Genomic DNA, 21,074 nt, shown 5'->3' with positions numbered 1-21,074 from the left:
AGTGCAATGGCACACAACTAGGCTCACCACAACCTCCGCCTCCTGGGTTCAGGCAATTCTCCTGCCTCAGCCTCCTGAGTAGCTGGAATTACAGGCACACACCACCATGCCCAGCTAATTTTTTGTATTTTTAGTAGAGACGGGGGTTTCACCATGTTGACCAGGATGGTCTCGATCTCTTGACCTCATGATCCACCCGCCTCAGCCTCTGAAAGTGCTGGGATTACATGCGTGAGCTACCGCGCCCGGCCCATAAATGTTCTTAATTACCAAACATAAAAAGTAATTTTTGGTTGAGTGTGGTGGCTTATGCCTGTAATTCTAGCACTTTGGGAAGTTGAGGCCAGAGGATTGCTTGAGGCCAAGAGTTTGAGACTAGCCTGGGCAATATGGCAAGACTTGTCTCTACAAAAAATAATAATAATAAATGAGCCAGGTGTGGTTGTGCACACTGTAATCCCAGTTACTCTGAAGGTGGTGGTGAAAGGATTCCTTGAGCCCGGTAGGTTGAGGTTGCAGTGAGCTGTGATTGCACCACCGGCCTCTATCCTGGGCAACAGAGCAATGCCTTGTCTAAAAGTATATTTTTTTGTTTTTTTTAATTGTTGGAATGAGACAGTGATTAACATCAATTGTTACTGACTTTTTTAATTTTTAAGGATATAAGTTCTGATTAACACATATAAATAAATCAAAGGGAGCCAGGCATAGTGGGTCACACCTGTAATCCCAGCGCTTTGGAAGGCCAAGGTGGGCGGATCGCCTGAGCTCAGGAATTTGAGACCACACTGGGCAATGTGGTGACATCCCTTCTTTACAAAAAATACAAAAAAAATAGCCAGACATGGTGGTACACACCTATAGTCCAAACTACTCTGGGGGCTGAGGTGGGAAGATCACCTGAGACTGGGAGGTTGTGGTGCAGTGAGCCAAGATGGTGCCATTGCACTCCAGACTGGGTGACAGAGCAAGACCCTGTCTCAAGGAAAAAAGTCAAACAGAGCGTAAGTAGTTTTGCTATAGCAACGTCATTAAATTCTTTGAATTTATTCCTAAATATATGCTAAGATCATACAGTGACCTGTATAAGAAATTATTTTTAATTATCTGTCATTGGGCAATTCAGGCTATTATTCAATTTTTTTGTTTTATTCAATATTTTATATTTATTAATCTAAGAAAAAAGCATTAAAACCATATTTCTTGAGCATTTAAACATGAGTATCAATTTGATTAATTCCTTTGAGCAATTTAAATTTCAATTATAACTTTAGTATGACGTACTTTAACACTTTAAATACTGAAATAGCAAACAAAATATTATAAAATATGTTATCACAGTAATGCTTAAAACTTATTCTAAAGCATCAGTATGACAATTCATTATTTCTAAACTTGTTTTTATATTTTCTATTGTTATTGTGCCTATTTTAGTTATTTCTTAGGATTTTAATAATATTTTGATTACTTCCATGTTTTTAGTCATCAGGCTTCCTCTCCACAAAGAAGGAAAAAGATTATCATATTAAGATAGTCAAAGTGGCCTGGCATGGTGGCTCATGCCTGTAATCCCAGCACTTTGGGAGACCGAGGTGGGTGGATCACGGGGTCAAGAGATCGAGACCATCCTGGCCAACATGGTGAAACCCTGTCTCTATTTAAAAAAAAAAAAAGGACAAGAAAAGATAGTCAAAGTTACAGATGATTCTTTGTCAAGATGTGACATCTAGTTGCATAGTCCTGGGTAATTGGATCCTGAGCCACTGGCCATTAGATGGTGTCTTATTTTATTTTAGAGATGGAGTCTTGCTCTGTCACCCAGGCTGGAGTGCAGTGGCGTGATCTTAGCTCACTGCAACCTCCACCTTCTGGCCTCAAGCAATGCTGCCTCAGCCTCCTGAGTAGCTGGAATTACAGGCGCCTGCCACTGTGTCTGGCTAATATTTGTATTTTTAGTAGAGATGGAGTTTCACCACGTTGGCCAGGCTGGTTTCTACTCCTGAACTCGTGATCTGCCTGCCTCAGCCTCCCAAAGTGCTGGGATTACAGGCATGAGCAACCGTGCCTGGCCGGAGTCCCTAATGAAGTTTTACTTGTTACTTGATGGTACTTGATGGTCCTTTAAAGTTTTTTTGGCTTGGCTTATCTTCCTCTCCCCACCTACCTCTTTATTTTGAAAGTTTCCAGCTGGGTGCAGTGGCTTATGCTTGTAATCCCAGCACTTTGGGAGGTTGAGGCAGGTGTATCACAAGGTCAGGAGATGGAGACCATCCTGATTAACATGGTGAAACCCTGTCTCTACTAAAAATACAAAAAATTAGCTGGGCGTGGTGGCATGCACCTGTAGTCCCAGCTTCTGGGGAGGCTGAGACAAGAGAATCGCTTGAATCTGGGAGGTGGAGGTTGCAGTGAGCCGAGATCGCGCCACTGCGCTTCAGCCTGGATGATAGAGTGAGATCTGTCTCAAAAAAAGAAGAAATAGAAACTTTCAAGACCCCAGAAAAGATAAAAGACAGACTGTGGTGAATACCCACATACCTTTCACCTAAGTTCACTGGTTTTTTGCTCAGCATACTTCTTAAACGAGGCTGCTGAGGCTGAAAGTGGTAGCTCGGGCGTGATAACTGAGTGCTGTTTCTGTCATTTTCCCTGTTTGGAATGCTAACCTTCTAGGGAGTCTGAGATTGTTTTCTGGATGTTGTACTATTGACCCACATTGAACTCTCCCAATGCCCTTTTTATGTACATGCAAATATGTTTTGCTATATTTTTCTGTAGTGTGAACAATTTATTTTGGGGCTTTTGATAGCTTTTGCTACTTAATATTAAAGCTGTTAGTATTGGAGCTTGGAACACCACCTGATTAAGTTTATTGCCCATTCCATATGATGTTTTGTCACAGAGTGATTTGCCCCGATTCAAAACAGAGATTGATGCCTTGAAGAACCTGAGACATGAGCATATATGTCAACTCTGCCATGTGCTGGAGACAGCCAACAAAATATTGATGGTTCTCGAGGTTAGCAGTATGTTCTAGAGACCTGAAAACATTTGGTCACTTAATAGTAAAAGACAAAAGTACGTTTCACCTGAAAGTTTAGAATAGATGTTAAGTGGCTTATCTGTTTTGCTCCATTTGTATATAATAAATTGGAGATTCAGTATAAATGTCATCTTTCTTTTTTCTTTTTTTTGAAACCCAGTTTCACTCTTGTTACCCAGGCTGGAGTGCAATGGTGCGATCTCGGCTCCCTGCAACCTCCGCCTCCTGGGTTCAGGCGATTCTCCTGCCTCAGCCTCCTGAGTAGCTGGGATTACAGGCACGCGCCACCATGCCCAGCTAATTTTTTGTATTTTGAGTAGAGATGGGGTTTCACCATGTTGACCAGGATGGTCTCGATCTCTTGACCTCGTGATCCACCCGCCTCGGCCTCCGAAAGTGCTGGGATTACAGGCGTGAGCCACCATGCCCAGTGAAAATGTCATCTTTCTAATACACCCCCAATGGGGTAGTATGGTTTAGTAGATAGAATGTGTTAGAATTTGCCCCCAGAGGGAAAGACTCATTCCAGTTTTATATGGTATATTAATTCCCTAGGGCTGTTGGAACAAATTACTACAGACTTGGTGGCTTAAAGCAACAGAAGCTTACTGTCTCACAGTTTTGGAGGTTTGAAGTCTGAAATCAAAACCTGGGCAAGGCTGGTTCCTTCTGGAAGTTCTGCCTCTTTCCTAGTTTCTGGTAGTTGCTGGCAGTCCTTGGCACTCCTTGGTTTATAGATGCACCACTCCCATCTTGGCCTCTGTCTTCAAAGGGTGTTTTCCTCTCTGTGTAGCTGAGTCTCTGTCCAAATTTCTCTCTTCTTAAAAGGCCCCAAGGATTAGACTTACCCTGATCCAAAAACAGTTCAACCCACAGCACTTGGTAGCTTCCAGTGTCTGTTATGTAAATCAAGCAATTTCAAGTTTTAACCTACCCTTTTTGTCTTGAAAGATGTCTTTAGAACTTGTATTATTCAACTTATTTTGTTTTTGTTAGTCTCAGCCAAATAGTATGCAAAAGGCTGATCTCAAACTTCTGACCTCAGGCAATCTGCCCACCTCGGCCTCTCAAAGTGCTTGGGATTACAGGAATGAGCCACTGCGCCCGGCCCTCAAATTTTCTTTTCTCTTGAGTTATTTACGTACTTTTCTTGTGTCTCTTGTAGATGCCTACGTATATTTTATACATATGTGTATTTTATATGTGTCTTTGTGTAGCTTACTGGTTTCTATCACACAAATGGTCACAAATTTTAGTATTACTTTGCATTTTGCTTTTTTCTCATGTAACTTTATCTTAGAGATCATCTATGCATATTCAGATATTTTAGATGTTTTTGTCTTTATTTTGTATTTCTTTATTTGAAAATATGAAGTAGGCTGTTTGTGTAAAACTTATTGGATAACATTAAAACATTTACTATTGAGGTGTAATTTACATATAATAAAATGTACACATTAGGTACGAAGTTTTACAAATGTGTATACTCATGTACCTCCCACCCCAGTCAAAATATAAAACGTCTGTCACCTCAGAAAGTTTTCTCCAGCCCTTATGAAATTTTCCATGTAATCATAACCACCCTGCCCTTACCAGCAACTACTCATCTGATTTCCTTCACTGCAGATTAGTTTAATCTGCTCTAGAATGGGATGTAAATGAGTCATACAATATTTTTTCGATTATTCTTTTGCTTGGCTTTTTTTCCTCAGCATAATACTTTGCAAGTCACTATATCAATCTATACTCTTTTATTAACTTAATACTGGACATTGTTCCATATCAGTTTGTAAAGAGCTTCCTCTTTTTTTTTTTATTACTGCCTAGAATTCCATTACATGTCATAGTTTGTATAGTATCAGCATTTAGGTCTAAATGCTGGTGTTTCCCACAAATTCATATGTTGAAGCTTAATCCCCAGTGTGATACTATTAAGAGGTGGGGTTGTTTAAGGAGGTGATTAGGTCATGAGAGCAGAGCCCTTATGAATGCGATTAGTGCCCTTATACAAGAAGCTTTAGGGGGCCTTCTACCACATGAGAATACACAGCACATGCCAACTGTAAGCAACAGGACCTCACTAGACGCTGAATCTACTGGCACCTTGATGTTAGACTTCCCAGCCTTCAGAACTGTGAGCAGTACATTTCTGTTGCTTAGAAATGACCCAGCATAAGGTATGTTGTTATAGCAGCCCAAGTGGACTAAGACAGCTGTTTCTAGTCTTTTGCTTTTACAAATACTGCTGCTGTAGTCAATGCTTTAAAGTACTTTCTTGTTGTTGCTGTTCGTTTGTTTTTTGAGACAGCGTCTCACTCTATCACCCAGGCTGGAGTTCAATGGTGCGATCTCGACTCACTGCAACCTCTGCCTCCCGAGTTCAAGTGATTCTCCTGCCTCAGCCTCCTGAGTAGCTGGGATTACAAGTGCCCACCACCATGCTGGCTAATTTTTTGTATTTTTAGTAGAGACAGGGTTTCACCATGTTGGCCAGACTAGTCTCGAACTCCTGACCTCAAGTGATCCATCTGCCTTGGCCTCCCAAAGTGCTGGGATTACAGGCGTGAGCCACTGTGCCTGGCCAAGGTACTGTTTTTTGATATGAGTGAGTTCATCTGTAAGAGCAATAACTAAATGTGCAACTGTGAGGTTAAATCTATATGCATTTGTAATTTTAACTGATATTGCTAAAATGAAAACCCAGCTTACAGAAAAGTGGGGCTGCCCTGGAAAAGGGATGCGAAGCCTCGAGCTTGGTGCTTCGGTGCCTGTTCTGCAGCCTCTGAGATACCTCTGTAGACCTGGGCTCCTGGTACAGATTGAAAACCACAGGTCTTTGGGATGGAGAAACAATAATTATTGCTGGGTTTTAAAATTGCAGGTAATTACACTAAATGAGAGTGCATTAAGGTGAGAATGGTTTTAATACCTTGCTGTAAAAATATAAAACCCTGGGTGCGCTTTTTAAAATCACAGTGGTAGCTGGTTTTACTTCTACTTGCTGTAATTAAACTGTTCAAGGAAAGAGTTATTGTTCTAATTCCTGGAGTCATTATTGGCTTGTTTGATCCTGAGAGTGTATTTTTGAATATGCCCTACTCAGTTCCCTGGCTTATAAAGTCAAATTAATAGTATCTCTGAGTTAAGTGTACTTTTTAATGTTAAATTTCTGTGAAGTGAATTTTGTAAGTTGTGACAGTATCTGTGATTTTGTTGCTGTTGAAGAACTGCCCTGGAGGAGAGCTGTTTGACTACAGAATTTCCCAGGATCGCCTGTCAGAAGAGGAGACCAGGGTCGTCTTCCGTCAGATAGTATCTGCCGTCGCATATGTGCACAGCCCGGGCTGTGCTCACAGGGACCGCAAACCAGTAAGTGACTGCATCACAGTTAGATGCTTACCTGAGAGTTCAGCATCGTTTGCCTGTTATTTTTAGGTTTCCGAATGACCTGTTTCGGTGTCTGTCTTAGGTTTGCTTGTTTTTGTTGTTGTGGTTCCCATCATAATCTACGACATTTCTTACTTTTTTTTTTTTGAGACGGAGTTTCGCTCTTGTTACCCAGGCTGGAGTGCAATGGCGCAATCTCGGCTCACCGCAACCTCCGCCTCCTGGGTTCAGGCAATTCTCCTGCCTCAGCCTCCTGAGTAGCTGGGATTACAGGCATGTGCCACCATGCCCAGCTAATTTTTTGTATTTTTAGTTGAGACGGGGTTTCACCATGTTGACCAGTATGGTCTCGATCTGTTGACCTTGTGATTCACCCACCTCAGCCTCCCAAAGTGCTGGGATTACAGGCTTGAGCCACCGCGCCCGGCCGACATTTCTTACTTTTACTATTTTTAGTAGAGATGGGGTTTCACCATGTTGGCCAGGCTGGTCTCGAACTCCTGACCTCAGGTGATCCAGCTGCCTTGGCTTTCCAAAGTGTTGGGATTACAGACATGTGCCACTACACTTGGCCTTTTTTCTTCTTACTTTTGACTTTTGGAAGGTGTTTTTTTTTTTTTTTCTGTTGTAATTCTGTCTTACTGCAGCCTTGACCTCCAGGGCTCAAGTGATCCAACCACCTCAGTCTCTTAAGTAGCTGGGAGGACAGGTGCACACCATTATGTCTAATTTTTTTTTTTTGAGACAGAGTATCACTCTGTTGCCTAGGCTGGAGTGCAGTGGCACGATCTCAGCTCACTGCAACCTCCACCTCCCAGGTTCAGGTGATACTCCTGCCTCAGCCCAGCTAGTAGCTGGGATTACAGGCATGCATCACTATGCCCAGCTAATTTTTGTAGTTTTAGTAGAGATGGGGTTTCACCATGTTGGCTAGGCTGGTCTCTACCATGCCTAGCCAGTTTTTTAATTATCTGCAGAGATGGGGTTTCACCATGTTGCCCAGGCTGGTCTTGAACTCTTGAGCTCAAGGTGTCCTTTTGCCCTGGCCTCCCAAAGTGCTGGGATTACAGATGTGAGCCACTACTCCTGGCCTTGGTAGGCTTTTTGGATGCATTTATGAGCATTTCGTACATCTGTCAATTGTGCGTGACTTTATAAATGTCTTTTTTTGTTGTTTTTGAAACAGGGTCTCACTCTGCTGGAGTGTAGTGGCATGATCAGGGCTCACTGTAGTCTCAACCTCTTGGGCTCAATGTTCCTCCCAACTCAGCCCCCCCGAGTAGCTGGGACTACAGGTGTATGCCACCATGCCCAGCTAATTTTTTGTATTTTTATTTTATTTCGTTTTATTATCTTTTTTGGAGACTGAGTCTTGCTCTGTTACTCTGGCTGGAGTGCAGTGGTGTGATCTTGGCTCACTGCAACCTCTGCCTCCCGGGTTCAGGTGATTCTCCTGCCTTAGCCTCCCAAGTAGCTGGAATTACAGGTGCTTGCTACCATGCCTGGCTTATTTTTGTATTTTTAGTAGGCATGGGGTTTCACCACATTGGCCAGGCTGGTCTTAAACTCCTGACTTCAAGTGATCTGCCTGCCTCAGCCTCTCAGAGTGCTGGGATCACAGGTGTGAGCCACTGCGCCCACGAACTCTTTCCTGTTTCAACTGTGAAAGTTCTGTTCCTCTTGGCCATGATCCCACCCAACAGATACCCACAGGTGGTACCTGTGCTTTGGAGGTATAATGGCGATACCAGTAAGAAAAGGCATGAAAGGGCCAGGTGCGGTGGCTCATGCCTGGTATCCCAGCACTTTGGGAGGCCAAGGTGAGTGGATTACTGGAGGTCAGGAGTTTGAGACCAGCCTGGCCAACATGGTGAAACCCTGTCTCTACTGAAAATACAAAAAAAATTACCCAGGCATGGTGGCAGGTACTTGTAGTCCCAACTACTTGGGAGGCTGAGGCAGGAGAATCACTTGAACCCAGGAGACAGGGGTGGCAGTGAGGAGAGATTACACCACTGCACTCTAGCCTGGGCGACAGAGCGAGATGCTATCTCAAAAAAAAAAAGCAAGACATAAAAGGACATTAGTGGTGTGGTATGGAGGGCCCCACTGGCCTCCCTGGGGTGTGGGGCTGAGGAGCAGAGGCCAGATGCTGAGGAGGAGCGGGGAGCCACATTCGCAGCCTCCTGCGGGCCGAGGGGCTGGGCAGGTCCCACCCGAGGAAGCGCCATGAGTCTGCCCACTCTGGCTTCCACCTCTTCCAGGCTCGTCTGGACCCTTCCCACTGCCCAGTGCTGGAGATGCTTTCCTCACCCTGCAGACACTAGCCTCTCTCCAGCCTCCACCTGGGGGAGGCTGCCTGCAGTCCCAGGTGAGTCTGGGCACTGTCCTGCAGCACCCAGGTGGGTGGCAGGTCCTCAGAAAAGGCCATCTTGTCAGCCACCCCTCAGCAGCCACACGTGTGTCCCAGCAGCTACACAGGCCATGCTGCACGCCTACCTCCACCTGTCACCACGACAGCTGCTGGGAACAGTCAGTGGGCGAGAGCCTCAAGATGACTTGAGCTGTGGAAGGGAAGGGCACCTCCTGGGGAAGTGTGGGAGGAAATGTGTCCTTTCCTCCAGAGGGAGGGGCAGGCAGCAAGCAGAGGAGGCCAGAAGAGAGACAGGGGCCTTCCCTCGGGTTCAGACCTGGCACCCTCAGTGCCGCCTCCTGGCCAGGAAGGCGGGTCTTACACCAGCACCTCCTCTCCTGCTGCTCTGATTCGGAGCTGAGGGCTCCCTGGTTGGCCACAGCGAGGATTCATTTTGGCACCTGAGAAGGAAATGAGCCAGGGGTCTGGGGCAGCTGACACCCACCCTCACCCCCACTTCAGGCCCTGCGGGCTCCCCCTCTCCCTTGGTGGTCACAGGGGAGGCTGTGAGTGGGGACCATCCTGAAGACACTGCAGAGGCCCCGGTGTGACGTGCCCAGCACAGGCACGAGGCTGTGCAGCGTGTGCCAGGACCTTACAGAGCCAGGTGTCTACTCCTGACTCACCACTCCCTCCCAGGGGCTCAGAGAACGGATGCCCCCTGTGCCAGCTATGGGGTCCCACCTGGTCCTGGGAAGTGCGCATCCCACGCTGCCCTGCTGTGGCAGCTACCCCCCATCCCCATGCAGCCCCCATGCAGCCAGGGACACAGGTGAGGGGCCTCGCCTTGCCCTTCGCACCCCTGGGACCTGCGCCAGCAGCTGTGCGTCCACCCCGGGGCAGAGTGCCCCTGGGCTGCACACCCGTCTGAGCTGCTTGCACGCTCACAGGCAGAGCAGTCCCAGCCACTTCCTTAGCCTATACCATGCCCACCATATGGGGGTGGGTCCTGTGGACAAATGTCCTAGAGCCCTTGAGCCTGACACCATCTCTGTGCCAGGCACAGCCCCCACCCCTCAAGACAAGTGGATGCCTCCTGCCCTCCTTGTCGCGCAGCTGGGCCAGGTTGAGCCAGGGTCCAGAGCCCTTTCCTCCCACCGAGTCTCCATGATGCTCCGGGCGTTGCCATGGGCTCCAGGCCTGACCTCGCCTGACCTCTCTGGGCAGAAGCCCCTGCTGCACCCAGTGCTGGTTAGTCCTTTGCCGAAGCCCCAGGGAAGCCGCTAGAGGCCAGATTTCCGGCCGGCGAAGCTGGTCCATGTCCCATGTCAGGTGGCGAGCCCATCCGTGATCCAGGGCTGACTCCTCCGTCCCTCCCCTCCTCACCAGACTTGGAGGTCATCTATGTACCTGTTCCAGGCCTTCCCAGGGACCCCTGGAGCCTCCGCCTGCGGCACATGGACTGGAAAGTCGCCAGTCTCATAGCCACCCCCTCTGATGCTCGGTCTCTGTGGTTTCAGGCCCAGGGTAGCTGGCAGGGGGCCACCCCCCTACCTACAACTGCGCCACCTGCTGGAGACCCTGATGGCATCAACTCCAATGCGGCTGATTAAGTTTTGGGGATAAGCAGGAAAGAGGACCGTCCTCGTGAGCTGCTACGTGTTGCCGGCCCTCACGTTGTTACTGGGTGTGCAGCTAATGACCTCAGAAAAACGCAGATGGGTGGCGGTTTCCATGAGCCCCTGCTCCTCAGCTGGCCCTTGGCTCCGGCACTTGTGTCTGCTGGGACTGGAGATGGCCTGAAATGCCACTCATTCTTCCACCTCAGTTCGTTTTTTTGATAGTAATTTTATGGTAATAGTATGAATTGTCTGTTCTAGGACTTGGCACAGATTTTCCCATTAAAATTTTTGACTTATTTTCATTCCGATGTCTGTTCACCAGATTTGTTTTGGGTAGTAATTGACACCGGTCACAGCTGTGGGGTTATGTGTGCTGTGATTCTGCCACTCGTCTGCGCTGCTCAGGCACCAATTCCTGACACTATCTTCTGTGGGATCATCTCATTCTGTTCTAGTTTTCAAATGTCCTGGCTGGGCATAGTGGCTCATGCCTGTAATCTCAGCACTTTGGGAGGCTGAGGCAGGAGGATTGCTTGAGCCCAGACGTTCAAGACCAGTCTGGGAAACATAGAGAGACCTTGTCTCTACAAAAAAATTCCGCTCTCGGAATTTTTTTTTTTTTTTGAGTCAGAAGTCAAGGTCTTGCTCTGTTACCCAGGCTGGAGTACAGTGGCACGATCTCGGTTCACTGCAACCTCCATCTCCCGAGTTCAAGCGATTCTCCTGCCTCAGCCTCCCGAATAGCTGGGACTACAGGCACCTGCCACCATGCCCAGCTAATTTTCTATTTTTAGTAGAGATGGGGTTTCACCATGTTGGCCAGGATGGTCTCCATCTCCTGACCTCGTGATCCACCCAACTTGGACTCTCAAAAGTGCTGGGATTACAGGCATGAGCCACCGCGCCCAGCCACAGAATTTTTTTTTTTTGAGGTAGAGTCTCATTCTGTCACCCATGCACGATCTCAGCTCACCATAACCTCTGCCTCCCAGATTCAAGCAATTCTTCCACCTCAGCTTCCCGAGTAGCTGGGATTATAGGCATCTGCCACTGTACCCAGCTAATTTTTTGTATTTTTGGTAGAGACAGGGTTTTGCCATGTTAGCCAGGCTTGTCTCGAACTCCTGAGCTCAAGTGATCTGCTCAAGTGATCCGCCTGCCTTGGCCTCCCAAAGTGCTGAGATTATAGGCATGAGCCACCATACTTAGCCCCACCAAAGTTTCTTTTAATTAGCTGATGATGGTGGCACATGCCTGTAGTCCCAGCTACTCAAGAGGCTGAGGCAGGAAATTCGCTTGAACCTGGGATGTTGAGGCTGCAGTGAGCTGAGATTGTGCCACTGCACTCCAGCCTGGGTGACAGAATGAGACTGTCTCAAATATATATATTTACTTATATGTTCAGAGCTCAGAGTTTTACGGGAAATTAGTTTTGCACTTTTTTGGGGTTTTGCTCTTTTTGCTGTCGGTTTCTGTTTTCGGTTGAAATGTCATTAAAGAGGTTAAACTTCCCAAACGCTTTTCCTGCACGCTGTGTCTGAGATCCTGTTGGCCACTGCTGTGCTCGGCTTGGGGCTCGGCATACCCCAATTCCTGTTTGGGTGCTGGGTCCCCCGAGAACCAGGGCCCTGGGCTCTGTTCAGCCTGGGGCATTGCGGGGCCCAAGGTGACTGGGTGAGAGGAGCATCCAGGGAGTAGAGACGTGGAGTGGGGAGTGGTGGCCCCTGTGCCTGCCCCCTGCTCATAACCAAGACAGCCCTGGCATGGGGTTCCCTCCCCGTGGTGGTGTGGCTGGGCTTTTTTATTTTTATTTTTTGAGGCAGAGTCTCGCTGTCTCCCAGGCTGAAGTGCAGCGGCACAATCTCTGCTCCCTGCAGAGATTATCCTGGGTTCTAGCCATTATCCTGCCTCAGCCTACAGAGTAGCTGGGATTACAGGCGTGCAGCACCATGCCTGGCTAATTTTTAAATATTTTTAGTAAAGATGGGGTTTCACCATGTTGGTCATGCTGGTCTCGAACTCCTGACCTCGTGATCTGTCTGCCTCGGCCTCCCAAAGTGCTGGGATTACAGGAGTGAGCCACTGTGCCCAGGCTGTTGCTGGGCTTTATCATCTGCAGCCAGGAGATGAAAGCAACTCCTGTCCCTGTCCTAAGTTCTGTTGTCACATCCAGTCTGCCTGCCCCATGGCCCCTTGCAGCCCAGGGCTCACAGACAGAGGACAAGGCCCTGCTCTCCTGAGCTAGTTCCCGACAGAAGTTATCAGAAGCACATACAAAGGCAGGGCGGTGGATTCAAGGCCAGTTTCCAAGAGAAGCCTGTTTTCTTTTTCCTTTTAAATTGTTGCAAAATATACATAACTTAAAACTTGCCGTTTAAAAACAAGTTCTTTTCTGCGATGGAGTTTCACTCTTGTTGCCAGGGCTGTAGTGCAGTAGCTCAGTCTCCGCTCACTGCAACTTCAACTGTAACGGGGGAGGGGCCTGGGCCGTGTGGCCTGAGGGACGGGGCTGCGACTCATGGGGATTTTTTTGGACAGAAGCGGGTCCGGGGAGCGGTGAGGCATGAGGCGTGGTGTGTGTGGGGAAGGGGTCTCTGGCCTCAGTCACCTCATGGATCCCAGGTAGAAGTTAGCCGCAGCGTCCCGTTTACTTTTGCGATCTCTCCTGGGAGAAAGGAAGAACCTGAGACCACTGTGCGGGCACGCGGCCTCAGTCCACCAGGAATCCACCCTTCACCGTCCTGGCCTCTGTGGGACCTCGGCCCTGTCCCTTTGATTCTAGACCCTGACTCCGGCCCCGCCCCTCATACGGCCACGCCCCACTGCTGTTCTGGTCCCGGCCCCCACCCCCCTCCACTGTAACCCCCTGCTCTGGCTCTGAGCCTTCTCCACCTCAAGGGAAGCCATCAGGGTCACCTGGGACAGAGGGAGAGTCAGAAACTGGGGTTCTGGCCCTGGGGGCAGAATTGGCTGCTATCCCTGATTCCTAGACCCCCTCCCCAGGCCCTGGGCCAGTGAGGCTTACGTCCAAAACCCTTTCAGGTTCCCCTGCAACCTCAAAAAATGGGCACAACCACACACCCTCCCAGGGCCGCCAAGAAGTATTGGACCTTGAAAATAGGAATTCAGGGCTGGGCGCAGTGGCTCACACCTGTAATCCCAGCACTTTGGGAGACCAAGGCAGGAGGATCACTTGAATTCAGGAGTTTGAGACCAGCCTGGCCAACATGGTGAAACCTCATCTTTACTAACAATACAAAAATTAGCCAGGCATGGTGTTTGGCACCTGTAATCCCAGCTACTCGGGAGGCTGAGACAGGAGAATCGCTTGAACCCTGGGAGGTGGAGGTTGCAGTGAGCCGAGATCGCACCACTGCTCTCCAGCCTGCTTGATAGAGCAAAACCCTGTCTCAAAACAAAAAAAAAAAAGAAAGAAAAGAGTTCCAAGAAACTCCCCCACATGGGAATTCAAAGACTGTTTATACCCAAACCCAAGTAGACATTTCCAGATCCCCGGACCATGCATGGGGAGACTTAACAGAGCCCCAAACCCAGGTCGGTCACAGAGGTGTGCCAAGTGAGGTTCGCAGTGGCAGCTTCCAGGCCCCCCATATGCAGTTGCAATGTCCCCGCCATAGAGTTTCAAGGCCTTCCTCATATCGTTTTTTTATATGTATATATAATTTTTTTATTTCCCGAAAGATTTAGAATTGACTCATATAGTTTCAAGATGGAAGTTTTGGCAGGGCAAGGTGGCTCACGCCTGTAATCCTAGCATTTTGGGAGGCCAAGGTGGGCAAATCAGTTGAGGTCAGGAGTTCGAGACCAGCCTGGCCATCTGGTGAAACCCCTGACTCTACTAAAAATACAAAAAAATAGCTGGTCATGGTGGTTCCCATCTGTAATCCCAGCTACTCAAGAGGCTGGGGCAGGAGAATCACTTGAAACTGGCAGGTGGAGGTTGCAATGAGCCAAGATTGTACCACTGCACTCCAGCCTCTCGAAAAAAAAAAGAAGTTTCAAGGGTGCCTTCCTCAGTGCTTGGCAAGGCCCTATACCCACTCCCTAGTAAACATTTCTATTCTCGTAGGACTTCAGCGGGCATTTTTTTTTTTTTTTTTTTTGAGACGGAGTTTCGCTCTTTTTACCCAGGCTGGAGTGCAATGGCGCGATCTCGGCTCACCGCAACCTCCGCCTCCTGGGTTCAGGCAATTCTCCTGCCTCAGCCTCCTGAGTAGCTGGGATTACAGGTATGCGCCACCATGCCCAGCTAATTTTTTTGTATTTTTAGTAGAGATGGGGTTTCACCATGTTGACCAGGATGGTCTCGATCTCTTGACCTCGTGATCCACCCGCCTCGGCCTCCCAAAGGGCTGGGATTACAGGCATGAGCCACTGCGACCGGCTCAGCGGGCATTTCAAGACCCCCCCACACTAGGACCTTCAAGAAAGTTTGGAAGCCCCCACACTCTGGGGAGGAAATTGACCCTGATTTGGATGCCTTGTCCTGAGGGTATCAATGGCTGAGGGAGGGGGACTGAGGCTGCCTGGGACACCACAGCTCAAGTCCCTGCCCCTCTCCTGTGTGTTACTGAGGGTGATGATTGCAGTTATAGAGCACCTAATGCATGCCAGCCTTGCAGTCACCAATTTCTGAAGAGCAGAGGCCATTTGATTTAGTCCCCAGCTGGGGAAACTGAAGCTGTGGGGTTGAGTCAGGACAGGGCTTACATCTGACCCAAGAGGCTGGGTATCGCAGTCAGAAGTCTGTGTAATGACCCAGGAGGGGCTCATGTGGCACCCCTGTGCCCACTGAGGAGACTATGAGAGCCATGGAGGGTGTATGAGCAGGGGAGGAACCTAAGCCAGCCTTAAGCCAGGGACATTGAGGCTGGCCCACCCCCGCCCTGGCCCAGGCTGCAGTTCTCCCTGTAGCCACCAGGTGTCGTCCCAGCCTGACAAACTAGGTTACTCAGGCCCTTGGCCTGGAGCCAGCGGGGAACTGGCTTCTACTTCAATTTGCCACCACATCTTCAGGACGTGAAAGAAACCCCCTGAGCTTCCGTTTCCCGCTCTGCAAAGTAGGGCACTAATGGGACCAGCCTCACTGGGAGAGGTCAGTGAGGAGATGCAAGTGAGGTGCTTCAGCATCCAGTAGGTGCTCAATGGATGCGTGGGCCACCTGCCCCGCCTGCAGCTGAGGCAGACAGATGGATAACCCTGAGACCTGACTACAGGGTGCGGAACTTTTTGGGGTGAGATACTTGGGTCCATTTAGGACATGCTGAATCCTAGCGGCCTGACAGGACATCCAGAGATCCAGGAAGAGGTGGGAACCCAGAGAAAGGAGGGAGTGCCCAGGCTGCACTGACCTACCCTCTTTGTGGCCAAGGAAGCCAGAACTTCTAATAAGAAATCCTCCTAGGCCGGGCGCGGTGACTCAAGCCTGTAATCCCAGCACTTTGGGAGGCCAAGGCGGGTGGATCACGAGGTCAAGAGATCGAAACCATCCTGGTCAACATGGTGAAACCCCGTCTCTACTAAAAATACAAAAAATTAGCTGGGCATGGTGGTGCGTGCCTGTAATCCCAGCTACTCGGGAGGCTGAGGCGGGAGAATTGCCTGAACCTAACCCAGGAGGCGGAGGTTGTGGTGAGCTGAGATTGTGCCATTGCACTCCAGCCTGGGTAACAAGAGTGAAACTCTGTCTCACAAAAAAAAAAAAAGAAATCAGCCTAGTTGTAGGCTTCTGGCTGCCTGTTGTGACAGCTGGAAGGGAGTTAGCTCTCCATCATCAGTGGTGTGCAAGTTGACAAGGGGTCTTCAGCAGCTGGGTGGTGCCATCTCAGTCCCCTATTCAGCAGCAGCTGGCCAGGGGCTGGGCCAGAGGGCCACTCCAAGAGGCCTGATTCTTCAAGGACACAGCAGGAGGTAAGTCACATCCTAACCAGAGGGGATTGAGATGGCTCCGCCCAGCTGCTGGATTCCTGGTCAGAAAACTTCCAAAGGGTTAGAGAACGAACATTCCTCGGCTTTGGGCGCTGGGCAGGCCACTCCTGCCTGCTGAAACGTAAGCTGGGCCTGGCCCCATGGACTGCGTGTTTTTCCATGGGCTTCTTCAGCCGAGGCCCGACCACAACCCAGATTCCGTTAGGTCGGCCATGTCCAAGTGTTTGTGTTCAGCTGGGCCAGATGGCAGGCAGGGCTGAGGCCGGGTACCCAGGCCTCCCAGAAGGCCTGGCGAAGCACCCCCAGGCCTTCACTCTGACATCCCTCTGCCCGGAAGCCCCTACCCTGTGAACGCCACTCAGCAGCCAGAAAACAAGGGACAGGGGACTATCTCACTGAGAAGTCCCAGGGGGATCTTGTGTGTCCCAGGAGAAGGGGCCTCCCAGCCTGGCCGGGACTCCAGGTGCAGAGATGCAACTTCTGCCAACGCAGACTTCTTTGAGCTGCACCGTTCTGGCTGGCAAACAAACTTTTGAGTCAGCCTGGGACCAGGTTGGCAGCCGCAATTGCAGGTCAGCGACCAGGGCTGCGGGTGAAGAGCTCTGGCTCCGTGTGGACCTCTGAGCAAGGCATGTCCCTCTCTCGGCCTCAGTTTTCTCAGCTGTAAAATGGGAATCATAATAGAATTTAATTTGCCCTATGGGTTGACAGGATCCAACCCAACGCATGACAGATGTTTCACAAAGCTGAGTTATTTTCTATCCCTCCTAGCTGAGTTGGTGTTGCCTCCCCCATCTGACTGGAAGCTCCCTGAGGGCAGAGCCTGGGTCCTGAAAAGGAGGTAGCGAAGTGGAGTTTGTCTTTCTCCCTCCCTTGATCAACATCCTCACAGACAAAAGGTAAACTCCAAAACCAGCATTCAAGACTTCTGGACATCTGAGTTCGCTTTGGCAAACTCCTACTCACCCTTCAAAACCCAAGTCAAAATGCTCTCTCTTCCAGAAAGCCTTCCCTGGGTCCTCCTTTGAGTTTTCATAGCCCCTGGCCTTCAGGCTGGGCCAGCCTTGACACTGCAGGCTGGGGTATCTGTGGCCAGTACTGCCTCCCCATCTTGACTGGGGTTCTGTGGGGGTCAGTCCTGGGGCGAGTTTCTGCCTGATGACGCACATCCGCATCCACAGGTCTGCATGCAGCCATCACATGGTGCATGTGTGTACCCACTGTGTGTGCATGGGTCCCTGTGCCAGGCCTCAGGACAGGCGGCCAGGCCACATCCCACCAGACAGTAGTGTCTTTGTGAGGCTGCAGTCAGGCTGGGATACTCTGGCTTAGCTGGGAGCTTATTCCTCCACCAACCCTCAACTGGAGGGACTAGGGTGGGAGCAACCAGCCTCAGAATCCACCATGCTGGCCCCATGCCCTGAGCACCATAGTTAAAGCTCCACCTCCATCTGGGGTAAGCGGGGAGGCTGGGGCCCGGGGAAGGACTGAGTCCTGAGTGGGAGCCCCGCCCCCGCCTCAGAGGCCTGCCAGGCAGCCTTCAAGGACATACCTGAGGTTTGGCAGTGCCTGGCCTAGCCAGCCCCCAGGGCTGAGTCAGCAGGAAGGGATTCAGGACTTCCCTGGAAAAGCAGCTGAGACCTTGAGGGCTCCTGCCAGTCCCCAACCCCAGGGCCCCAAGAGAGTGGGCAGTACAGCCTGTGCTCCGAGGGCCCCTGTGCCTGGCGGGGCTGAACTGTGGAGGGTCATGGGGGGTTGAGATTGGCCCTGATTCTGGCAGGCCGGGAGTCTGGGGGTTAAGTGTGTCCCGATGTGTAGGGTGATGATGGATGCGTCAAGGGGGCGCTGGGCACAGGTGCACACAGGTGTGCACAGGTGCACGCAGACTCAGGCACTGCTGCCTGAGCCTGAAGCATGGGCCTTTCTCTGTGTTGAGGGTGTATCTGTCTGCCTGTGTGGCTGTGACAAGGGGCGACAGTGTCCAGCGTGCCCCAAGGGTCCGGCGTGTCTGGCTTTGTGATCTTTTCGAGTGCAACTGAGGGTGACAGTGTCACCGATCGGGTGACAAGAAGATGGCTAGGAAGGATGGGAAGGAAGGAGTCATGCTCCTGACTACAGGGGAAAGGATCGGGCGTGATGAGGGCAGTGTGACCTTGAGACTGATGACAGGCGTGTCTGGTTCTGTGTGACACACTCGCCCTGCCTAGGGTACCATATGTTTCCCTGCATTCACCTCCAGATGTCAGGGTCGCTAATTCCCTGCTGGCTGGGGTCTCCTCCCTCCTACCTGCCCAGACCCCCTCCACCCTAGGCCCAGGATTCTGGCCTCAGCTCCTGCCCTGGGAGGACTGAGGCACCGGGACATGGCATTCACCTGGTCTGCTCTCGCCCTGTGGCACCCTGCCTTGGTTTCCACCGTTAAAGCACAAGCGTTTCCCCCACTGCCCGAAGCCAGGTCTCCCCGCCAGGCTGGCTCCAGTCTTTGGGGTCTGAGGCTGGGTCGGATCCAACTCCAAGGGCTGATGAGAGAGACAGACGGGGCTGGGGAAGTGGTGGGTGGCCGCGCCAGGTCCACGAGGCCCCGATGGAGGAGCCAGGGATGTTCAGCCAGGACGGGAGGCGGTTGGCGGGGAGATGGTGCTGGGCTGCAGGTTTGGACCCTGGAGGGGCCCCCAAGTGGGAGGGAGCAGACCCCAGTTCCATGAAAGAAGCATGTTTTAAGAAGCTGAGTCCTGCACCAGCTCCAGGGGAGTCTTCGTCACAAGATACTGTGTAACCCTGTCCTGTTCCAGCACCTTCCATAGCTCCCTATTGCCCACCAGAGAACTTAGGCTCCTAACTCAGCCCCTCACCTTTGCATCTCCCTTCTGGTACCCTCTGTGGGTCTCCCTCCCCCTGCCTTCACATACACCTTTCCAGCTTCCTGGAATGCCCTTCCTGCCTTGGCCACCTGGCAAACTCCTACACATCCTTTAAGACCCCGCACTTAGGTCCCCTTCTCCAGGAAACATTGCCCTTCCCCGAGTCCACAGTGTCCTCATTTGCTGTGTGACCCTGAGAAGATTCCTTTAGCTGTGAAATACGGATAAAAATCATCCCCTCTAAAAACATGTTTTGGGGATCCCAAGGTGTAGACACTAAATGCCCTTGAAGTCAGGCTTTGCGGGCTGGCCCAGAGGCTTCCATTCAGTCAGTGCTCCGTGTGTTCATTTTTATCCCCTCCTCTTGGGTTCTGTGGTTTTAAGACTCTTGTTTTAAATATTTTACTGTTCCAAGATTTTTTCCCCATCATGGTGCTAGGAATTTTAAGAACCCCTGGTTCTAAAATTATAAAAGTCTAAAATGCCATGGGCGGGACCAAGGGCCTCTTTGTGGCCTGAGCTGACCCAGGGTGGCTGCAGCTGGGGGTCTCTGGGGGGGGTCTCCTGCCCCCACACTGTCCCCAGACTGAAGGGTTGTGGTCTGGCAGCTCAGTTTGGTTGGGGGAGTAGACAATGGATTTACCAGGAAGCGGGCGGTAGCCCAGGTTCCAAGAGGGAGGGGGTGGGATTCCCGGCTTGAGGGCTGCCATGGGGGTGACAGGCAGGGTCAAGAGGCACATGGCTGTTGACTCAGGGTGATGGCTTCCTTGTATTGGACCCTCAGTTTCCTCATCTGGAAATTGTGGTCAAACGCTGCCCTCTTGCAAAGTTATCAGCAGGGGTGGGGGCAGCTGGACTCTGGCCTCCGTGCAGTGCCCAGCTTTTGCTCCTGAAATGCCCTTCCTGGCCCAGCCATGGTGACTGGGGAGGGGTCTTCAGGAAGATGCCCACCACCCCTGCCCCACCCTAGGGAAGGGGACAGGGCTGGGCCAGCTGCCTGCCCCACGCCTGGCTGGCTGCCCTGGTCTGGCAGCGTCAGAGGCCCCAACACTTCCTTAATGAAAGGTATTTGGCGGTGGAGACTGACACCTCATCATCCTCCCCCTGGAAGCTGCAGCCAGCTTTGCCCTCTGCAAATGGGAGCGCCCCCATTCCCGTTCCTCCCTAGGACCCCACCAGGCAGCCCTGAGCAAGGACTATGGGGCAGGCACGCCTGGAACTTAGGTTGCCTTGGGTTGGGGGGCCTGCACCTCTGAGCCTTTCCGTCAGCTGGAGGTGTAGAGGCAGTACGTTCTGGATAAATGGGTGTTCCCCCCAACCACGACCAGCTCCCTCAGGGACCTTGAAGCACCTCCCCTCTCTTGCCTATCACAGCCTATGGAGGGCGAGGCTGGGGTGCCGACGTCTGGAGCTACCCAAACCCAAACTCCAGCAGAGCCCTGGGACCCACCTTCCGAGACTGGGGTGATGCCTCCCATGCTGAGCTTCTCCAGGCCCCCAAGTCTTCCCCTGAGTGAAGGGGTGAGAGCTTCGGAGGTTCAGAGTTTCGAAGACCTCAGCCAACAAAGGGGTGTGGCCGACGGGCAAGAGGCAGGGACCTTGTGGGTGGAGCTCTGGCCCCAGGGCGTGTTGGGGTCCGCACCTGTGAGCCTGTGGTTGCCGGCACAGAGCTGATGCCTCTAAACCCCGGATGGGAGGGCGACGGGATCGAGCATCTGGGGAGGGGGCTAGTGGATGGGTGGGAGATTGAAGAGGAAGTGGATGGGGGGTTGCGCCCTAAGCTAAGGGACGATCCACACGCCTACTCCCTGGGGTATGCCAGCCAGGGAAAAGTCTCCCAGCCCAGGTGCCCTGGAGGC

Source organism: Callithrix jacchus, chromosome 22 (genome assembly GCF_049354715.1).
Source record: "Callithrix jacchus isolate 240 chromosome 22, calJac240_pri, whole genome shotgun sequence".
Lineage (NCBI taxonomy): Eukaryota > Metazoa > Chordata > Mammalia > Primates > Cebidae > Callithrix > Callithrix jacchus.
This window is presented reverse-complemented; position numbering follows the sequence as displayed.